The sequence below is a fragment of the Centruroides vittatus genome, unplaced genomic scaffold (genome assembly GCF_030686945.1).
Source record: "Centruroides vittatus isolate TY-2023 unplaced genomic scaffold, ASM3068694v2 contig_371, whole genome shotgun sequence".
NCBI classification, from domain to species: Eukaryota; Metazoa; Arthropoda; class Arachnida; order Scorpiones; family Buthidae; genus Centruroides; species Centruroides vittatus.
This window is the reverse complement of record NW_027122194.1, coordinates 2,023,601-2,048,004: the sequence shown is the minus strand read 5'-3', so window position 1 is coordinate 2,048,004 and position 24,404 is coordinate 2,023,601. Positions and strand designations below refer to the sequence as shown.

The 24,404-nt window shown below is 28.5% G+C and overlaps 1 long non-coding RNA gene across 1 annotated transcript; it reads right to left on the bottom strand.

Moving 5' to 3' along the window:
- Positions 1 to 283: 283 nt before the first annotated feature.
- On the bottom strand, positions 284 to 10,415 carry LOC136975491 (uncharacterized). The gene is made up of 4 exons (XR_010880792.1): positions 10,228 to 10,415; positions 5,216 to 5,303; positions 5,031 to 5,107; positions 284 to 326 (listed from the first exon to the last, which is right to left on the bottom strand). It is a non-coding gene; the product is annotated as an uncharacterized lncRNA (long non-coding RNA).
- Positions 10,416 to 24,404: the final 13,989 nt, after the last annotated feature.

Sequence of the window (24,404 nt, the reverse complement as noted above, 5' to 3'; positions counted from 1 at the left end):
ATTTAAAGTTCATAACCTTTTTAGCACTACATGGTTTTTTGAATTTATAATATTCAAGATGATCTATAAATCTTGTAATTGTTATATCTAAATAATTTCTCCTGTATTAATTAAACTTCCTGTATGTAAGACGGTCTTTTGCATGGAAATATTTTTACTTTTATCAAATTATTAAATAATTTAATATTATGTAATAGTTTTTATATAAAATAGAAAAGAATTTACTTTAATCCATAATTAACTATTAATAAATTATATAACAACAACAAATGGTTTTTTACCAAAATTTTTTGTATTCTAATTTTCTTCCTAAAGAACTTAACTGCCTGTAACAAAAAATTTTTTATATTATTAATAATCTGTTTATTTCAATGTAGTACAACAATTTACTAATCAGCTGTTGATGTAAAAAATTATCAGGAATGATACAACAAAAATTAGAATAATGAATTTAAGAAATGTTGGAACTGTTGCATAACTGCTAGTAAAGTAATGAAACAATTTCAACATTTCTATCTTGATCACTTCAATTGATTCAAATCTCTGCTCCTTGAGCTGAGCTCTTCATTTTAAGGAAGAGGAAGAAATTATGGGGTTTTATCTGATGAGTATGGAAATAAAGTGATCATCATGTCACCATGTTGTTAGATGCAAAAAAAAAAACCTCACTTTCAGTTGTCAGTTTTGAATGCTTGTGTGAAGACAGCACAACATCACAATAAAAATTTGTATTCACCATTTGATCAGGAAAATTTTTGTTCACAATTCCCTCCATATTAAAAAAAGATCAATTATTGATTTCATGTTGCTCTTGATCTGTCTTGCTTTTTTCGTTTGTACTTAAAACATGGAAAGAACATCCATTTGGATGGTAATCATCATTTCATCACTTGATACTTCTTTAAGTATTTGCTATGTGTCAATTGCCATTTTTTCCAAGTTTATAACAAAACTTGTAATTTCACACAATATGTTTGTAATTATTACTTTTAGTTTTGTAATGCAATGAGAGTGACACACACATATTCAGCACTGTTCTAGTAATTGAATATTCAACCAGCAATGTACTACAACTGGTTTTAGCAATAGTCCAATGACTTAGATAGCACCATACACATACCAAATAAAATATAGCAGACTCTGCTTGTTGTAATCACTTTAAGTAAGTAAATAAGATTGAAATCAGAAATTCCTCTAATTTTATCAACTAACATTAAAACAAAAACTAATTAATTAAAAGTCTTCAAATTATACATTATTATTATTAATCATAGCAGAGAAACAATACTGGATGAATTATAACTATTAACAACAACTGTAATGCCAGCAAATAACAGTTACCAGCATTAAATATTTTAAGACTAACGTGCAATCATTATAAGCTACATGTTCAGGCAGATAGTACTTTTTAAGCTCTCTATTTGTACTATTTACCAGAAAATTACAATAAATGAACTTTTTATATTGTTATTAGAATTTGGTTAATGTATTTTGACAATATTAACCATGATGATAAAAAATGGAATTACATTTGAAACTTGAGAATTTTCATATTATGTGGTGATCATGGCATACTTTTTCTCTCTACTTCCTTTTTCATGTTTATCTTTAATTATTTCAGCTTTTTAAGTTAAACTTGTGTATCCCATCCTTAGCAGAAGTGTAGAGCTACATTTTTCAATGTCTATTTAGATGTAAATGTTACTCCATGCTTCACAAGTTCACGGAACATATATGTATGCAATTTGGGAAATCACAAAATGCATGCATTCTGTAAAGCAATTGGCTACATGTTATTTTCTTTTGAAATATGGCATAGTATATAGCAGGGGTAGCCAACTTTTGTGTACTTAAGATCTACTTTTTATCTTAAAAATGTGTTGCGCTTGACTTGTTGTCGTAGGCATAGTCTAAGTGGTGAGGGAGGTGTGAAATACATACTATGTTTATACACTGTGCTTCAGTACAAGGTGTGCTCCCATGAGCTATGGGTAGGTAAGGAAAATATATGTTCAAAACTATTTTTTATTTTTTAAATCACTTAAGTTTTCAAGATATAGGCTCATAAAGAAAATAAATTTCCAGACCCAACTTTTGATATTTGCAGTTAAGAGTTCATTCTGTACAGGCGGCACCTAAAAAAAATCGATTTTTTGACACTTTCAAGATAAATTATATTTTAAGTTAATAAAAATCTAATTTTTTTTTAATCAATTACAATGTATAAATTGTGGTACTATTTGTTCGTAAACTTGAAAAAGTTGTTATAAAACTGCACAGTACGGCTGATAATTTGATTATAAGATCTTACTTTTGCGATTTTTTTTTTTTTTTGGCGAGGAAAATTTATCATGGAAGAATGATATAAGATTTTTAGACTTATTTTTTGCTAATCTATCAATAGCTTGCGGGAGTGCTCTTTGTACTGAAACACCCTGTATATCTACCTACGTAAAAAACAACATGAGTTTTTTGGCCCGTTAAATAATTATGTCCAGGGGAATTAAAACAACATAAGTAATTATTACCAATATTTATTAATTCAAATTAGCTACTGATAAAGACAGATTTAGAATTTATTTTATTATGTTACATTAATGGGAGGACTGAGTTTGCACGTCTCTTACCAAGGAAACATAATTAGGTGTATATCCTGACAAAGATTATGATGATAATGATTCTTCAGTATGGGAATCAGTCAGGACAGAATGTTTAGTCTTTGTTAACTTTAAGTATGAAAATGCCAATTCACACAGGTATGTAGTTCTGAAACAGAAAATAAATATATTTGCTACATTTGGTGATACTGGGATACTTTTCTCAATTGACGTATTTCCAAAAATCCAAAAATATAGAGGTCTGTTGCCGAAAACGCTCACTTATCGAGTAAATAAATAGGTAAGAAAAGCCATAATGTAATTTAAACAAAGAACAGGTACTTACATTTTAAACAAATGAAAAATTGAAACTCAACGTTGTCACCGTGGATAAATAATATTGATTAATAATAATAATAATAATAATAATAACAACAACTATACTTCTTACTGTAGACTGGATGAAACTTAATTCTTTCTTCCACAAAAAACCTTGACAATCCAGTGTTTTTATACAACTGCTAGCAGTTGTATAAAAACACTGGATTGTCAAGGTTTTTCATGGAAGAAAGAAATAATAATAATGTTAATACTAAAGAAAAGAAGCTACTGCATGACAGTATCAAATATTCAAGCTAAATGGCTGTGTTTTCTGAGTCCAGTCATAACTGCATGCATACTGTTGCTTTTGCATGTTGCGTTCAGTTACAAGTGTAACACATTAAGTCAAGACATTGTGAGCAATTGACCAAAATTGGCATCGCGACCGACCGGTCGATCGCAATGCCAATTTCACGATGGTCGATCACCCCTGGTATATAGTATCTGCATATTAGCCAGATTTATATTAAAAACATTTGAACTATCCAATAACTCAAATTAATCAGATTAAAGTTTATAACATTAAGAAATAGTTTACAACATAATTTTAATTAGTAAAAAAAAGACATAGATTACTATTTTCAGTTTATGTAAATTTATAAATTTTACAAACTAAATGTAAATATTTTAACATATCTAGACAATCATATAAATTAAGCAGTTTCTTTTTGTTAGTTTTTTTTTATGTGAAAGTTAAGACTAAAACAAATGCTAATAAACCATATTCAAACATCTAGACTTTGAAGATTTAGCTAAATGCCATTGTTATAGAAACGGAGTGAACAAGATAATGAAAGAACTACAGTAGAGACTCTTAAATCGGCCCCCCGGTAATCAGAATCGCCGGTAATCGGCACGATTTTCAGTCGAACTGTGTCGTGCTGAATTGAACGTTTTTGATACTAAATTTACTTCTAAAGTATAATTTTCATGTTTTTATATTCTTCAATATATTTATTTTGTTTGTACAAAATGCAGAAATAATTTTTAACAATACGATAGCCTCGATTATTATTATAAAAATTTTCGTTAGGCTTAAAATCGACGAAAATTCAACACGAAGCGACATGCAACGGAGAAAGATTTGAACATCGGACAGGTTAATATATTTTTTCGTACATAAACCGAAATCGGAACAAATCCCTAATCTGAACAACCCCAATTGATTCCGATTTTCGGTTCACTACTGTATCTTTATAGTGTTAGTGCACCAATGATTCTATTTTTCCCACAACTTTCATTTTTGTCTGCTTAAAGCATTACTAAAACCAAATCTAAACACCTAGATGCCTGAATATGCCTTATTATCTAAAGGTGTTGTCAAGGATAAAACTAAAAATGCTATCATCTAAAGAGTTTAAAATAAACAAAATTAAGTAATTGTGTTGTTATCATATAAATTATTTCAGACTAATAAAATTGTAGTTTTTAAATTAAATATATCCAAACAATATATATAAATTATTGTCTACAATAGTAGTCTCCAACCAACAGCCCCAAGTGAAATGAGATCCCAAAGCATATTTATCTGATTTGCATAGCTTCTTTTCACTGACATGCTTTTATCATCATTTGAACTAGTTCAAAACATAAATTTTTTAAAAGTCAACTAGAATTACAAATCTCTGTCAGAAGAGAATTTTATTTTTAGTGTTCTCGATGCAAACTTTTTATTTTTGTTTCTATGCTCCTTTGCAAACAAACTATTTCATTTTTAAAAAAGAGTATATAAAATCAAAATATTGAACATCACTGTCCAATGAATATCTAAAACATTTAATTGGGGATAAATTTTGTGACACCCATTTCTTTCAATAAACCAGTTGAAAATTTTATTTTGATACATATCTGTCATTATTCAGAAATATAGTTAAAGATTGGAGCCAGGTATAAAAGATAAAAGAAACACTCAGACTTGTCTTTTACATCTCATAGGACTTTTCTCAGAAAAAGGTTGGCATCTACAATAAATAGATGCAGAAGCTGCAAATGCATAAACCTGCTATTCTAAAGAACACAGACAAAAAAACTTAAAAATTACTGAAGACTAACCTGAGCCATTCTAACAGACTATGTGGTATGACAAACATGATGGATTCTGTTCCTCACCATCTAGCCAGTCCATTCTACTGCAATGTCCACAGAATGGAAGGAATTAAAAAAATAGAACAATTATTGTTTATTTCCCTTTATAATTTTTTAATGTTCTGACATATTAGAAAAAAATTGTAAAATACCTTTCTGTTTTATGATTTAGTCCAAACAGTAATTTCAATGCTTTGATGATGACAGCCATTGTTCTAACTTCATATCTTGGTAATCCATCTAATGTAAATTTCATACAAGGAATTCTTGTACTTATCAATTTGTGAATAAATGACATTAATTCCACTGTACAAAATATTCATTTATTGAATATTAACATTTATAATAAACATTTCAGGAAATTAAAATTTATTTATTATCTATTTCATTGAATTAAGAAAATATTTGAATATGATATTTATAATTTAATTTAAATTCTTAATTGACTTGGTTTTTATTTATTTGTTCTTTTTCTTCTTATTAAAAGGTTGTGGTTAATACATTTTTTCATCAGTCTTAGTTTCTTAACTTTAAGTGTTTATTTAAAAATACTTTTATACAAATTATATGCTACATATTTTCACTGAAAATATGTAGCATGTATTAAAGGATCATTAGCTGGTATTGCCAGTATAGATTAAAAGTCTCAATACTGGAGAAGATATTAAAAATCAGATATATTGCATGTTGTGCCCATTAACATATTTGTATTGCATATGTAGATGAAGCATATAGCATTCTTGTAAAATTCATAAAATAACCTATTGTAGGTTAATCAGTTTTTGATAATACAAATTTTTTTTCATAATGATGAGTTTTACTACTGTGTTTTACTTTCCTATATAAATATTCAGTTATTTGAAAAAAGAGACTAATAATGTAAAATATATTATTTTATGAAACCTTAAGAACTCTCAGCTTATATAAATCAGAAATAGCTAACTAACTAATAACTATTACATTTACATGAAATTTACTGTGTGTTAGTTACATAATTAAGGAGCCAAAGTCTAAACAGAAACCTTACAGGAATTTGTTTTAATTCAAATTTTGCTGTAATAGTTTATATGACATTTAATATTTAATGCCAGCAATTACTTTTATTGATCATCAAAAAGCATGGTTTTATTAGAAGAAAATTTTAATCCTAGACCAAAAGATCTTTTTTATTTATACATTGATAATGATATGTTCAAATATAATACAAATTTATCGTAGCTATATATTTGAGAATTTCAAAGGAAAAACTGGAAAAATATTTGTGAAGCAGGTATTGTGTTAACCCATGCATTTTTTCTAGATGTTTTAGCATTACCTATGTAAGCATTAAATTCTTTACAGAAAATATACTTATTTTACATAACAGTAAAAGAGTATAGCTTATTGTATGTTTAACTCAGTGTTTCTCAAACTTCTTGGTCCGTGACCCTCCTTTTGCACTTAAAAATTTCAAAGGACCCCCGAAGGATGACTACGTGTAGGAAACATCCCGGAGGGAGGGGGTTAAGTACCTTCTCATGGTCGCTCCAGTGCTGCCAGCTAAAAACGCATACCAACTAAAATAATAATGGAGTAGAGCCCAAGACATAGCCAAATAGCACTAGTGGAAATTTAAATTTGCCAACTGAAAACCTTTCGGTTGATCGGTTTTCAGAAAACGACACACTACTGTATTTCTAACTCAACTTGCCTACAGACGCAACACTGCTAGCAAACACCGTTCCAAATGACAATGTTGTTCTATCATAGTTTAGGCTGAGAGTGGAACTCTGGGGATTCCCCAATAGCACACAAATTTATGAATATTAGGCTCGTAGTAAAATATTTATATTGTTTTTATTATTTATATGTACAATTTATTTAAGTAAAAATTATTTTATATATTTTTTATTTCTATTATTTCTAAACATGGATCCATAGTAAATTTATAAAATATTTGGAGAAAAATTGATCTGGCATCAATTTTTCAGCGACCCCTCAAATATTTTTCGCAACCCCCACTTTGAGAATCACTGGTTTAACTGATAAAAAGTGACTCAATTGTTAAATATTGAATTAACAGATTATTAATGTGAAGAGATGAGTGATAAATATTAAACAAATTTCATATTTTCAGGAATAAATACAAGTAATTATATTATAATTACTTGTTGTATTTATTCTCTTATAGTACATAATTTAAAGAATTTTTAAAATGTTTTAGATTGGTGCCTTGGTATACTTAAGATAACCTTTGTAGTTATATACAGTAAATCAAATACTATAATATAACAAACATTAAAATGAAAATTATAATAAAGAGTTTGGTTATTTCTGCTGACCATTGTCATGTTTATTGTGATAGTTGCATGGAACAAAATGGCACAATTTCATTGGTTAAGTACACACCAATTGAAAATATGATATTTTAAAAAATTTAAGATGATATATTTTTTTCCTAATGTTAACTCTAAGAAACTGTCCATTCATAGTCGAATAACAAACAGTAATCTGCCAACCAATCAAATTTTGGAAAAAATGACATCTTCAAAAAACCACCCAAATCATATTTTGCGATCACCAGTAACCCTATTTTATGTAATTTTCCTATTTGAATGCCACCATACTGCTGGTCTGATAGAAAAAAGGGACAGTTTGTGAAAGGGTTGAAGTAATTCAGTCAAAAGTAGTTGTTGAAAGAGAGGATGGTTAATGACTACTAATTAATATTGGTCTACTATTAATATTTGAAAAGTGATCCATGTTAGACGGTTTGTGATGGACCCAAATATAATCGAAGTTGCTAACCTTAACATCTGAAAGACTTCATATCAAAATTGTTTAAATAAAAAAAACTTGTAAAACTGCTAGAAAAATAATTCCTTTTGTGTGATAATGAAGTGTTTAAATTTTGGCAACAGATTGTATGAACTATGTGAGAAGTATGTTCTTGTAAATATTGAGTTTATAGAAAAATTATTGGGCTGCGATACGAAAAAATTGTCAACCTATAATTTCTGACTGTTGTCTAGTCATGTCCTTACTTAATCTCGAGAAAGTAGTTAGATAGATGAAAGTCTAAACCAGATATGGAAAGCTTAGGGGCAACAGGCTCAGGTCGACTATATATAAACTTCCGGTTTTGAACAGAAGTTACGTTACTTCCATTCAAAATCTTCCCCTGAACGGAGTTACATAGATAACCAACATGACTTTATTGCTAACAGGAAAAGTATGATGTACAGGACAAGACCACCACTAAAAAAATTGAGAACATTGTGACAAAAAATTGCAGCCCAGCATTATGATGATGTCACAATAAATAATCACTCGTTAGAATTAGTTTGGTTTATTTTGTTATGGCAACACATGGAGTGATCTGTCAAGGAGGTGCATCACATAAAGACGTTTGTGGGAAACTGGACCCTATTTAGGTGTTACTAATGTGAAGAAATCCTGGAAAACTCCACGTGGCCAGTGTTCGGTGGTTTTATGCACTCGGTTACTGGAGGGCACTTATTAGAATTAAGAAAGTAGTGTTCAGAAATGAAAAAAACCAAGTTATTAGATGTGGAAAATTAAATACTTATATACTTACTATAGCCTTTTCATAAGGTGACACTTTCAATTCCATGCAGGCAAGTGCTATAAGCCACATGTACAGTAATAATATAGCACATCTATTTTGCACTATATCATTGTCACAGTAATCAAGTGAATATAATGGATATAAGTTATAAAAAAAATATACATGTCACCAGCAAAACCCGATTTTATGCCAAACTAGTTTGGCCTAGGCAAAACTAGTTTAGCATAAGTGTGTCAGGCCAAACTAGTTTAGAATTATTATTCAGGTATATTAATGGTTAAATATATCAATGGGTTAAAATAAAATTAAAAGGCAATCAATTAGACGAACAATATTTATTCAAACATAGTCTACTTAATTATAAAAAACGGGGTTAATGTTACCCTAGATATCGAAGGTGGCGGCTCATCTCCGATTCCAGCAATCAGAAAACGAAATGATGGGGACACACATTCTAACCTAACCTACACCTATTCTAATAAATTACCATAATTATTAGAATAGATTAGGTTAGGTAATTTATTAGAATAGGTTAGGTGAGAACGTGCGTCTTCACTGTTCCCTGTCTTCTGATCGCTGGAATCAGAGACGAGCTGCCATCTTTGATACCTAGAGTAACATTAACCAAAAACGGTATTGATTAGAAGTGACACAACACTTGTACGAAACTGTAAAATAAAAATAAGCTAATCAGTACTTATCAGTTTGTATTTTTTTTTTTTGTTTTTATTAAGCCATGCACTTATAAAAGTAATTAACTTTCGAAAATATTTTCAAAAATTCAAACAGAATAATAAAAATAACTTTTAAAATCAAACTAAAATTAAAAATGAACTTATTTGTGTTTCATGATGAACTTAAATTAATCATTAATATATTTAACCATTGAACTTGAATAATAATTCTAAACTAGTTTGGCCTGACAAGCTTACGCCAAACTAGTTTGGCGTAAGCGTGCCAGGTAAAATCGTGCCTTCTAAAATCAAGTTTTGCCGGTAACATATATATTTTTAAGGATTATTTATTAGTTTATTATGTTTTTGCCAATAGATGACACTATGTGTAAATCAGCAAATTGAATGTAAATAGAAATTAATTGATTTACAGAAATCCAACAGATATTTTGGAGTGGGATGTACGACATGATCTAAATTAGAAGTATGTAAGCGTAACTGCCAAGTTTTGGAGCAATTGGTCAATTAGCCTAGGAGTGTATAGTAAACAAACATCATTTTATATATATATATATATATATATATATATATATATATATAAGATTACACAAATGAAATAAGCTTAATTTTCTTGCAAAAATATTTCACAATTATTCACTATACAGTTCATTTGTATTTTCATAAATTGAATTCTTATTAATATATAAAATTAATATAAATGTCCCAAAACTTATTTTAAAACTTGTCAAACTGATTTACTATTCTTCATTGAAGAAATTACTGATAAATAAGTGGGAGTGTAACAAATATAAATAATGTTGGTATTAATAATTTTTAACTGTTATTTTTAAGTTAATGGAATATTGTTTAATTTAATTTATTTTGAATAGTTTACTCCTTAAATGAATAAAATAAAGAATACCTTAAATTGAGGTGATGCTCCAAGTTCAATTAATTTTTCAACTTGTCTGCATATAACAATATTGAAACACTATGAATAAAACAAAAGAGAAACGTTTACTGGAATATAAATCAAACGTACTACACCTTTAATATATCCAGTAGGAAGCTATTAAAGACTTCCTACTGGATATATTAGAGGTGTAGTACGTTTGAAACACTACATCTGTATGGTGAAAAAAAGTGTGTACTCCATTTTTCACCATACAGATCTGTATCCTTCTCATGCTTTTTCTCTTGTGATGTTGTAATACATAAGCGTGCTGAAATATTTTCTTGAGTTTCATCATCTTCCTTTTGTTCTCTTATTACCTATTAAATTATTATTATTATTTATTTATTATGGTGTTGATAAGTTTGCATTTATTCATTTTTACTTATTATTTCTTTATATGAAGAATACAATTTAATGTCTTAAAAATAAATTCTGGGATAAATCATCAGAAGAACAACATAATTTCTAATGAATGGTACCATTATTTTGTTAATTCATAAAATCAATTTATCTAGTGAACTTATTTGTTAGTATGTCATTTCCTTGATAAAATAGTCATATGGGGGCATAAAAATATAAATATTTATATATGTACAATATACATAAAATTCAAAAGATGAAAGGAAGTTCTATCCATAATATAAAAGTTTTTCAAATTTCCTAAGAAAGGAAGATATGCTAGGAGGCATCTACCAAAAGTAAGGTACAATCTTTTATAACAACTTAATAATAAAATACATTAAAAACTTATATTGGCCATTTGAAAATATCAAACTAAGCTTTTTTCTACATAGATGACATTTAAAAAAAATCTGCACACAAGTACCTACTTCAAATCATTAAAATTTAATGGACGTGCACACATTTTCAGCCACTTTTAAGGGCCTTCATCAGGTGTGAGAGCTGTTTTTCACATCAAATAGATTATAAAAATTTTTTAAAATGGAATATTCCATATATGCAATGATGCAAGTTACAAATTATTTGATATGCTACTGGATGCAGTTTCATAAATTATAAATGTTAACTGACTCAAATACAAAGACAGATACAGGTGTACCTCGAGCTACGTCATTCTCGATTATATGTCGTTTTTCAAAAAAGTATATGGAAAATTAAAAATCAAGTTTAAGTCATTTTATTCGACTTTTCAATGTTTGTGGCAGACGGATGTAGTCGTAATATCACTAGAAAAGCGTTAAAAGCAGATAAAATCATATTAAAATATGTATATTTACAGTAAATGTTAATATAATCTTCATAAATCCTAGAGAACGAAACATGAAAACATCTGTATTTCTGTGTCGTCGTCTTATTTAGCGGTCTTTAAGTGCTCATTATTGGCATTTTCCACCGTAGTTTCGACTTACGTCATAACTACACAAGTAAATTTGATTTATGTCGCCTTTCCTGGAACCAATTACTGACGTAAGGCGAGGTATACCTGTACATAGAACAAAGTAAAAGTATTATAAAATAAATATAAATAATAAATTAAAAAAAACATAAATATTAATAATAATAAAATAAGAATTCGACAACCTGTGCAAGTTTGTGTGTGCTGTATCTGAACCAATTGCAAGATAGTCCATTAATTTCCATCCAAATCATTTTAGCCAGTCTGAAGTTTGACATGCAGTATAGGAGATTTCATCATCAGCAGGTATACCAACCTATATGTAATCCAGGCACGTAATTTTTACCCTTTTGACTTCTTGGTGGTTACACTTCTCAGTTGATGATGAAGTTAAAGATACAATCATGGACTCGTTCAAATCATTAAGTCGATACTTTTTTCAGAAAGGAGTTTTTGTCCTTGTCTCTCAATGGAAAAGGTGTGTAAAAAAGAATGGCACTAAGTAGAAAAATAGCTCAGACTGTATACTTTCAAATGATTAGTTTAATTTTTAATGCAAATTGTTATAAACGATTCTACCTTACTTTAGTTTTGGGACATGGTCCCTATTTATGAATTAAAATTAAATATAAAGGAAGAATCGGTAAAAATTATAACTCTGTCATTCTGAAGGGGGATTCGAAATATTGTAAATATACGTTAAATACAATAAATAATAGAACTTACCTGACTCTGAGTATTACATTCAACACAAAAGTAGTCCATCGAACTCATTACCTCCACATACATTATCTATAACAGGTAATGTTTGGGTTTATTTATGTAACTTTTTAGACTTTGCATATATGTAATATATTAATATTACATATATGCAAAGTCTAAAAAGTTACATAAATAAACCCAAACATTACAAGGACTTTAACATGTGCTTATTTCTGTTCTATAGAGTAGAATACACATGCTAATTCACTTGCTTGCTTCCTCGCCCTCTGGCGGGATGGTTAGGCGTTAGCTACGACGGCTATTTCTCGTTCTTATTCAAACTCCGTAGCTAAAGAACGCAACTTGGTGGTACTGTCGATGTTAATTTTACACTGTAATTACTTTTTAAAAATAAAAACAAATTTTATAAATTATTTAAGTAAATTTTATTATCATCAAAAATGAGACTATATATTCAAAACATGGCTGCCACCGCATTTTGTGGTGGCGCTAGTGAAATGTAAACAATATGACAACGTGCGTGGATAGCCTTTAAACTTTATATTATACAATGGTTCGATATTACTGTGTTGCAGTGCAAATATAAACAGAGAGATTATTATAATGAACATAATGTTTTTTTACATCAAATCTTTACATTACTCTGTGTGTCAACAAACATTTACTAAAATTCCGGAATGTTATTTTGCAGTATTAAAAATGCGAAAAATGGCATACCTACTGAATGGAGGAATGATCCTGTCGCTGCTAATAAAGATGAAGCATATCAAGATGCATAGTAGTTTTTTTTTTCTGCGATCTGATGTTTGAGAGGAATAGGCCTAATTATTTTAACTTACCCCTGTTAACAATTTGCCGTCGGTCTCCTCTACTGCAAACTTAATAACAGATTCGTTCCATGTAATTAGATTATAGTGATCGATCATTTGCATAATAATTAATGAAATTTTTTTTTTGTTTGGATAAAATCAATTGTTGCAAATTTCATTAAAACATGTCTTAAACGTCCATAATTTATAAGGAAGTTGAACTTGCATTACATTTGAAAAAATGCTACAGGCAATAGGTTATACAGACTACATATTAAAAGTAATCTACTTCTTTTGGAGATATAAACGAAAATAATTAGGTCTCGTAATGAAGAGGAAATCTGTAAGAACTGTTGTTTGAAAAGGAAGAATGATCTTCCCTACTTCGCTTCCAAACGGACAGCTACTAACGATGAAATATATTAAGTTAAATAGACGTCCATTTGGAAGCATCGTAATAATAAACGTGTCTTAACACGGTATTAACTAATTATCGAGAGTGAAACAAAAACAAAACATACATAGATCATATACATGTGGTTTGGAATTAATTAGAACGTTTAAAGAAATTAACTCTACTACGGTTAAAAATTCGGACTTATCAAGTCGGAAGTCAACTTCAGTTAATGAGTCTACGAATCAATTTTTCAGCCAATTACTTTACTCCGGTTAAATTTTAACTAGTTTTCTATATTTCCTACGATACTCCATTGGTGCATTATTTTCAGCCATACCTAGATTTTTCATATTATTATATTATATTTACTCTAACGTTTTACTTGTTTTTTAATTCGATATTTCTTAAATCGTATTACCGACTTTAAGATTAACTTCTCTATTATTTTTGTGTCATGTTTCTATATACTATATTAATTGAACTCGATAACTGCAAGGTTCTTAACTCTATTCTCTCTTTTATATACCTTCTTAATGCTTACATCACGGCAGGATATAGCACAGTCAGAGGAAGAGAGATCAACAGGTTGAAAATGGATATATGATACTTAGGAAAAATAACAAAAATAATAGAGAAGTTAACCTTAAAATCGGTATTAAAAAACAAGTAAAAAATTAGAGGAGTAAATATAATATGATATACCTAGGTATGGCTGAAAAAGATGTACCAATGGAGAATTGTAGTTATTTTAATAGGAAATATAGAAGGATAAAATTTAACTCCCAACAAAGTAATTGGCTGAAAAATTGATCCGTAGACTCATTAACAGGAACTGCCGGCTTGATAAGTCTAAAGTCATTTTTTAAGTTCCCGTCAGTGGCCACTATTCAGAGATTTGACTGTGTAATCATTAAGAATTTGAAAATCAAAAACATTAAATAAATAAATTAATTATCTGATAATTTTTAAACATTTTCTAAAATTTTGAGTATTAAAATTTTTTCTCTCAGTATTAAAATTCACTCTTAACATATCAAAATATGATATGACTGCTGAGCCAGCAGGACTATTTGGCCTAGGCTTTATATTTACACGGGTCTTAATAACATTTACTCCATTGCAACTCTTGTAAATTAATAAAAATGTGTTTAAAAATGCATTAAAATTACCATTAAAAATAGCATTAAAATAGCCGATGTTTAAAGGTGGGCGTTACTATATTAGCAAGAAAAATGAATATGATTAAGAACATTCTCAAATCAAATTTTTTATTTAATTAAAGAAACGATAGAAAAATATTATAGTCTATTTTTCATTTATCCTATTATTTATTTTGTATATAAGGCTTTAAATATGAATTAATATTTCTATTTTAAGATGCTCTAATAAGACTCGATTAAAAGATGTTATGTATGTATGTATATATATATATATATATATAAGATAAAATATAAGCAGGGTTCAAGTTATTGAGTCTACTAACAGTAAAAAGTAATAGATATAGAAAATTTATTTAACAAACATTAATGATATCTCTCAGGTTATACTCAGGGAGAAGAATTGATTCGGATCATGATACCAAAGTTAATTACGATATCAGGAAGTAAAGGGCAGAAGATTGAAAGATCGACTAAAGATAAAATGGAGGACGATTTTGGACGATTCAAAAGAGATAAGGGTGTAATAAATAGAAAGGAATGGCAGCTAAGATTTATTTGATTAAAACATTTCAAACAATTAAATAAAAAATAAATATTTACTTACTCATAAAATTTTAATTTGTCAACATTTATAATAATTATTCTATTTCGTGTAGACCTATCTCATTTATCTAATACTTGGCCATTCACTACGCTTCATTTTAAGAAGAATTTTTCTACTCAGAAAAAAAAGTTATTTATAGATTATAATAAAATATCCAATTTCTCATACCTATTATGAGAAATTCCTTTTAGTTAGAAATGACATTTTGATGCCATTGTTGAATAAATTGATGTTGCCATTGAACGAATGAACTGAAAAATGATTTATTAATATTTTTATAGTGATTGTACGGCAAATTTTTATTATATTTTTTATCTAACATGCAAGTAATTGAGCTCAATAGATCACAGGAATATAATTTATATTACTTTTAATTTGTAAAAAATTCCTTTATACTTTTTAAAATATTTTAAAACAAAATGATTTAATAATCTAAACCACGTATAAAAGTATACAAAGAACAGACAGCCGGACAGTCAGGCTGTTTGTTCTTTGTATACTTTTAAGCCATTGATCAATCTGCACCAAATTTTTTATAATTATCTCTAGGACCCTGCGGAGAATGAAAGCTACCATTACACCTTTACACTCCACTCTCTCCTGGTTTCATTAAAAATAAAGTCAATAAGATCAAAAATCTTATTGACTTTATCAAAAATCTCATCAAAAATAAAGTCAATTTTAAAATAATTGCTGTATGTGGAAAGTATAGAAGAAGAAAAATGTGTTGAAATTTGTCGATAATCATCAACTTTGTTGAAGGATTGATATGCTTAATTAAACTCAAAAAATCAAAGAAATAAAGAGCAGTTTTATATAGAAAAAGGAAAATTATTTCAAATATAATTCAACAAGGATACATCCAAGCTTTGATATCCCGAGTTTTGCTAAATTTTAATACATTTTAGCACTAAAGCAAGGTAACACACTGTAACTTGTGCCAATTACTATTCGTTTTTGAGAAATCATTGATCAAAACTTCTCTGTGAAGTATTAGAAAAGATATTTGCCTTCAAAAAATACTATTTTGTAATTATTAAAAATCATTCGCATGTTTTTAAAGCAACAACTGTGAATACCGAATCAATACTTTTCTTACAGTTTCGTTCTTTCTTTAATTTTGACAATGTATAATCAGAAAGTTTTCAATCATAAATGATGGTTGATAACGTCTGCAACTTTTCTGTCAAATTGAATTCGTTTTTCTCAAAATTTAAATATAATAAAAATGATTGAAACCGATCTGAAACTTGATAAACATGACCAATTGACAGTTATGAAAATATCAAATTAAGATTGATAACAACATAGCTACAGTTAATTCTCGGAACATCTTTCTTACTAGCCTATACTATATACTATATATTATATACTAGCCTATGTTTCAATTAGATTCCATACAGATATAGAAGAAAAAGAGAAAGAAAAAAAGAAAGGCAAATTTATAACAAAAATCCTTTAATAAAACAAGTAAAATATTACGTATATACAAAGTAAAACTTTAATGTATAAATCCTATTAATAATTTCTATTTTTATTGTTATATATAAAAATAACAAATGGTATATACATATATACAATATTGTTATTTATTTATGTGTGGACGAAATAAATTATATTAATAACAATAAACAAAATTAGAAAATTAATAAAAGTAAAATCTTAGTTATTAGTTAATAAATTTTCTAATACAAATTCTACTGCAATAAAAATCCAATTAAATTGATTAAAAAAAATAAAAATATTAAATCTATAAGATGTTCTTATTTAAGTTTTATGTAGAAGTTTCAAAGATAAACAATTATTCTATATTTAATAAATAATAATTGATAAAAACTTTAGTAGAAAAAAATAATTTTTTTAATGATTTCTTAAATTGTAAGTTATATTGTAAAAACATTTAAAGTTTCTATAGGAAAACTTTTTCAATTTTATTTTATTTTGTTTTTTATTTTCATGATTAAGAAATATTTCTGCAAATAAAAGAAATAAATAAAATAAAAATTCATTCTCTTAAATATGGTTCAATAAATTGCTTCCCTGAGGGTTATAACCTTTAATTTTATTTAAGTCTCTTATTATTATTGTTTCAGCTCTTACTATTCTTATTCTATCTTAAATTTAATTCATTTATCTTCCAAAAATGATAAATATTGTATATATATATATATATATATATACAAGATTTATTGAAAATTTGATAATTTAATTAATTACGTACATTTATAATAAATACAAGTACATAAATTTAAAAGATTTTAAAATAAATATTTAGAAAATATGGTTAAAATAATTTAAAATTATAATAGAATGAAAATAATTAAATGAATAAAATTAAAAGAAATTACTATTAAATAACAAATTGTTAGAATTAATTATTTAAATCTTCATTATAAACGATTAGTTCAATATAAGGCAATTAGTAAATTAATTTAGCAAATTAATTTTATTTGTCATTTACACACTTTGTTGACTTATTTATTTAGCATATTTAAAATGAATCAGAAAACTATTATATAAAGATTAATTTAATTAGAAATTTATATTTACTTCATGTTAATTTATTGTAAAGGTATCAAATGTAATAAAATATGATTTATTATTTAAAGATCGTCACTTTTATGTTTTATTTTACATTAAGTAAAATTTTTTGGGGTAAGATAGTTATTAAATGCATACTAAGCTTCAATTAAAGACAGAGAGAGAAAGAGAGGAATCCTAGTTAAAATAACTGATAGACTATATATATAATTCCTTCATTCATTGAAAATATTACTGATTAAACTTTCGTTAAAGGCTTGAAAATGAATCTCAGCAATAAGAGAAGGCAAAAATTTCTCAAGTGACTAAGGCCCTGAGATCTTATGATTCTATGAATTATTCAGCCTCGAAGAAATTTTATGTTTTACTATTAGGCCTATTTATTTTTATTTTTTCTTATAAAGCGGATAAAAGTATGGACGTGCTTTATATTCTGGTAAATACAATATATTTATAAGTATTACACCATAGAAGTTTGTTAATCCGGCATCTGACATTCAGAAATATTAAGTAATATTCTGGCTGCTTAATTTAAGGAAAAAACTTGTATTTTTTAATATATTTTATTATGTAATATCATGAAAACATTATATGTTATTAAATCTCTTATCAAAAGAATCTTTTTTAAATGACTAAACTGAAAAATTTGATTAAAATTCAAGTTATTTTATTATATTTCTTTATATCTATTTACATGTTTAAAGATTGAATAATCGCCTGAAGCAGTATTCATTTTGAATTTATTGAATAAAATAATAAAGCATATTGTTGAACGTGTATTATTATTGTCATTTTATTCAAATTATTTTAAATTACTGTATTTTCATTCTTGAAGAAAAAAAAAAAAAATTTGATATTATTATTACGCTGAAAAAACATATTCTGATCGCTATTTATACTAGTAATTAATGCCTAATGCTATGTTGGACCAAGATTAAGGCCTAATTATAAATTCGTGTATGTATGTATGTATATGTACAGCAGTCCAGATACAGAGCAAAGTCGTGTATGTATATATGTTTAAGAATTTCCTGATTAGGTGGCGTGTATTTAGTTTGGCAACTTTCTATAGTGTTGTGTATGTGCTGTTGTGAAGCCTAACGTTTCTCGACTTTTGTATAGTGTATGTTGTATGACGCCTGGGCAAGATGCACATAATTAAGTACTTTATTCTCTACTGATTTATTTCGTGAGCGAGTTCTGCATATTTACTGATTTTTTCAGTGTAAGTTGTTGTGTATTGTACAGTTATGCCTGTGATGTGTGTGATTTTGTTGTTTGTCAATGTAATGTCATATATGTGTTGTTGTGATGGATTGTTTTATCAATTATTATGGCTCAGTTAGAGTATATTTTGTATACGTCACCAACTATGAAACTGTCTAAGAAACATTACATTTACGGAAAGCTGTAACTTTTGCAGACAATAACAATGCATCATTAAAGTACACAATACTAACCTGAATATAACAGAATACACACGATTCACAGGCACCATCACGCAGTCTTGAGCTCGGAAGGAACTCCTCGGTAGGCATCTAGAGTTTAAGATGTGCATTTGTAATATGGAAGGCCGTCGAGAGCTTATATGGGGCCCGGAATAGAGTGACCCTCTCTACTTCTTTAACGGGCTCCTTTTACCATGCTTTTTCAGTAAATGAAATACGTAGAACGTTTCTTTATTAATAAAAAAGCAGTCTTAAACAATTTTATTTTTTTTTTATTAAAAATAAAATTGATATATTATGTTTACTGTTTGGTTATGTCGATGTAAGAAATCAATTTTGAAACCAGCTAAATGCTTGCAGCCCGATGTGATGTGATGTGTTGTATTGTTTTGCGTATGATGTGACATTTCTTAAAAGTGTCGTTTGTAAGTATTGTGTCTTCCAAAATGCCATTTTTCTGTAGTTTCTTGTATTTATGACTTAATTTTGTACGGCAATCATAAACCTTTCAGTCTGTCCAAAGGTGAATCTACTGAGACAGCCAGCAATTTGATGCAATTCTGTCAACATGATCCTGGCTATGAGATCGTTAAGCTGCCAACCGTGGAGCTTCTTCAGCTCGAGACTGCCTGATGGTGTCTGTGCATTGTGTATATTCTGTTATATTCAGGTCAATGTTATGTAAGTTTAATGGCGTATTATTTTGACTGTAAAAAATACAGCTTTACTTAATTGTGATGATTCATATTTTCTATACGAAAACTCTTCACAATGTAGTATATACTTGTAGAGAAGATTTACAATATTTTTTTGTGAGGTATCGTCTTCTTTCTTTAAGAGGAAGAATCAGCTTTTCGTGTTCGTGTTTTTATTTAAAGTTGTTTTAGTTTTGTGTGTCGTCGTGTCGATATACTGTACAACGCCAAATGAATATATCAATACTAAGGGAAAATTAGTTGTTTGTATTGAATTTAATCTGATGATGTATTCTTTTGTTACTCTGTTTTACTTGTGCATTTTTCTGTCAGTTTGGCCTGTTGGAATTTTAAATATCTACAGACTTTGCCCACATCCATGGAGCTAATGACGTCTCCATTTCTGAGTATAAAATAATCTTTCTTCAAAATTCTATTTTCTGAGTGTTCTGTATTTGTTTAGGCTAAGCTGTGTGTAACTTCTACAAGTAATAGATGATTTAGATGTGCTTCGGCTGATGCGTAGTTGCGTATAGTTTTATGTCGTCCATGTACACGAGATGAGATAATAGGTGTGTTGTTCTGTTGTGTTTGATGTTGCATCCGAATTTACTGTTATTTACCTATTGGACAATAGAAACACAGATAAAGAAAACCAGGAAAATCCTTTTCTCTCTGGAAAATGTCTCGCCTTGTACTGTACATTTAATTTGTTTTGATGTGTGTCCTGAAGTCTGAAGTGTAGTGCCGTTCTCCAGTATTGCATTGTGTTTTATTAAAAAAAAATGTTGGATGTATTTTCTTTACATCTAATGTACGCAGTAATCATGAGTGTGGAATGTTATCAAATACCTTCCTGTAATATATGTATGCCACGTATAAGCTTCTGTGTTGTTTGTAAAATGATAGAAACAACAACCTTTGTGGTGTTGTTCTTTGCATCCCATGTAGTTTCTAAGACAGCCTTTTGTTGTGATGTGAAAATTTTGTATTGTTCTACATGATGGCATATTTTGTTTGTGATGCATAAAATAAGTATTTCTACAGTGTTAGAAAGGTTTGTGATTGGTATGTGTTGTATGGTCTCTAGTGTTGTCGTTTTAGGATTTCATGTATGTAATGTCCTGCGTAAAAAATTTTGGCCTGTCTTGAATTGTTGATTGTATATGTAAAATGTTTATCTAGTTTCTGGTGCAGAGGTGTAAGTTCTTTGTACCGAAATTATGTAACGTTGTAACGTTGTAACGTTGTCTATACCAGGATCCTCCAACTATATGTGTTTTGTATTACATTTGACCAACTACTGGCTAAGTAGATACCACTGAACACTGGTAGTTGGTCGCTGCTTAATGCCTCACCAACGGTGTTTTTTTTTTTTTTTTTTTTTTTGTGTTTTCTCCACTTTGTCTAACATCTGAATACGGGCCAGTTTCGCATAGAAAGTTCTCCTGGAAGGAACTTCTTTTGGCAGATCGCCCATATGTTGCTATACACCAAAGCATTGGTTTGGTTTGGTGCAAAGGGCATTTTAGATGTCGTGTATGTGTATTTCGATACAGGACGTGATGGTGTATTGTTCATATTTTTCTCTTTTTCAATTTTTTTTCTTTTTTCTTCGTAAAAATGAGTATTTTTATATATCTAAAGCCAGGTGTTTGTAAATCAGCTTCATCTAACATTGGAGAACAGAGATTCATTTTTCTCAATATAACTTACTGACATGGATGAATATGGGAAGCTTATGCTTCCCGGCATTGAGCTATGGTTCATCGGAATTATAAAGCTCTCTTACTTCGAGGGAATTATTATGATTATTTTTAATTATAAATTCAAATTAATTGCAAAAAATATGAACAAAATTCTATCAGAATTTCTTGAAGACATAACTGAAACATAAAATAAAATAAATTTTAAAGTTTTTATCGATTACTTTAAATATATTATACTAATATTATAAAGTAAAAAATAATTTATAAATATTTATAAATTAAATATGTTTTTTATTACAAAATAAAAATATTTATCTTTATAAAAGTTCATAAATTTTAAATTCTATTAAATATATCGAAATGTTTATTATTATTGATTAAAGTAGGAAATATTTTAGTTCAAATCTCAGCAGGAATCAAATATTAAAAAAATATTTAATCGTGCTGAGAACATTATTATTTTATTTTAATTTTGTGCATTGTGTTAAATGAAAAACTAATAAATTTAATCTATCGAAATAGTTTTGTTTATCAAAAATGATTCAATAGGAATTTAACATTTAATGATCAAACTTTTATCGTTACGGTGGATTGTAATATATCATCGTATAATGTTAATGAATGATATCGTACTAAATTCATTAATCGGTAATATTAAAAACAGGTGAAAAGACGAAAGATGTATGCAAAATTGTTTATAGAATCTTTATAAACCTGAAAAATATCTAATGAAATTGTCTAAAATAAATAACGAGAAAGATGGATAGATAAATTCATAGAAAAATGTGTCGTCTTATGTTAAAAACAAAGCAATCAGACAAATTAATGTCACACATATTCACCACAAAGGCTATGTAACGTATATTCTCAATCAACCTCTTTAGTCCTTGCTAAAGAATAATACAGAGCATAGGTTACTCAACGTTTCATTACTTTCTTATCAATAATTACATGTGTAACGTACAAAATAATGACAGAACAGTTCTCTTTGCAACATTTCAGAAACAAAAATGAATCATTCTGTCACCCAATGGTCGAGAGACTCAAATTTGTTAGCGTTTTGTAAACACTACCCATTTGTTTTTAAGGAACGGAGAGTGTTTACAAAATGAACATCTTGGAATAGTAAAATTGAAAGAAGCAGAACGGATAAATAATAGAAAAAAGGAGGGTTAACCCAAGAAATGCATGTTTCAAAAACTGTTAACATTTTTTGAAGGACATAATTGTATTAACAGAAGTAATATGTGCTTTCAAAAAGAAATGTGCATCTGTGTTTGGAAACCATCAAGAGAATACTCAAATTCTGAATATTATGGATAATGATGCAAAGTAAATGGAGACACAGATATTTGAAATGAGAAATTTATGTGCAAATTTTATTATTTTATAGTAATTAGTATTATGTTTTTATTAAAAACAATTGTAGCACATAATAGCAACCGTTTTTTGAACAAGGAATTAGTTGTGCAGTAGAGGTACTGTACAATCAGAGAGTAAAATACAATTTATGAATACGTTCATTACATGAATATTTACTATTTTTATGTATATTCTTTCATAAATCTAAGTTACATATCGGAATTAATAACCTTAATATAAATTATGAAAATTGTCATTTGTGTTTTACTTAGAAAGAATTATCTGAATATCAAAACAAAAATTAGGATGTACTAATTAAATATTTAAATTATTTTATAAATATCTGACAGACTTTTTATGAGGCATGCATTGTAAGTTGTAACACAGTAAAACCTAAACAGAACTTGAATAAAACGGAAACCTATTAAACCGTAATCTTTAGCTAGTGATCATCGACGTATATTAAAGATATTGTGAGGTCCTGAAAGGATTTCGGCATTTAGCGTTACATATTAACGAATATCCGACGAGACAGTTAGACTCTCACCTATAGAAAATAAAGACGAGGCAATGTCTCCGAAGACAATTGAAAATTTTTTGTCAAAAAGGTAATAAAGGCTGAAATTACAAGGAAGAATTTCAAAGTTTGGAAGAATTCTATCTGATCGGTATCGGGTTGAACGTCAATGACGACCTCTCCCCGAATATTCAGTGGGTGATCGGTTAACGAACACAATCCGTTCCAAGACTTTGTTCGTTATCCGAATTATTCGTTAATCGATTATTGATTTGCCATGGTTTTTATGGGAATTTCGATTGTCCAATGTCGATTGCTTTTCTTTCTTCTTCAGGATTTTTCGGAAGTAATTAATGGCATTGTCGTCGTAGAGTCCCCAAGCCTATTAACCTCAACTTGGTTTGGATGCCGTTCTAAGACCGTTGTTCTGACATCCTCTCACTTCTTCAAAAGATCTTTAATAGCAGATATTGACATTAATCCTTTTTCATCTTCCTCTTTTCAGAAGAAAACACATCTCGCTGAGTTTCTTGGTGTTCTTCGTTTAAAAGTTCTTGGAGTTCTTCTGTCGTCAGATCAGTTTCAGATTCCATTATGAGCTCTTCAATGTCATCTTTATTCACCTCCAATTCGAGATCTCTAGCATTTTTCACAATTTCATCCATAATTTCAGGGACATCATCTCTCTCTCCCTGAATGCAGAAGGAACACAGCTTTCGCCAAGCAGATTTCAACTGTCGTTGAATGACTTCTGTCCATGCCTTTTGAATGAGCCGCAGAGCTTCAAGAATAAAAACGTTTTAGAAAGAAAAAAATTTATAG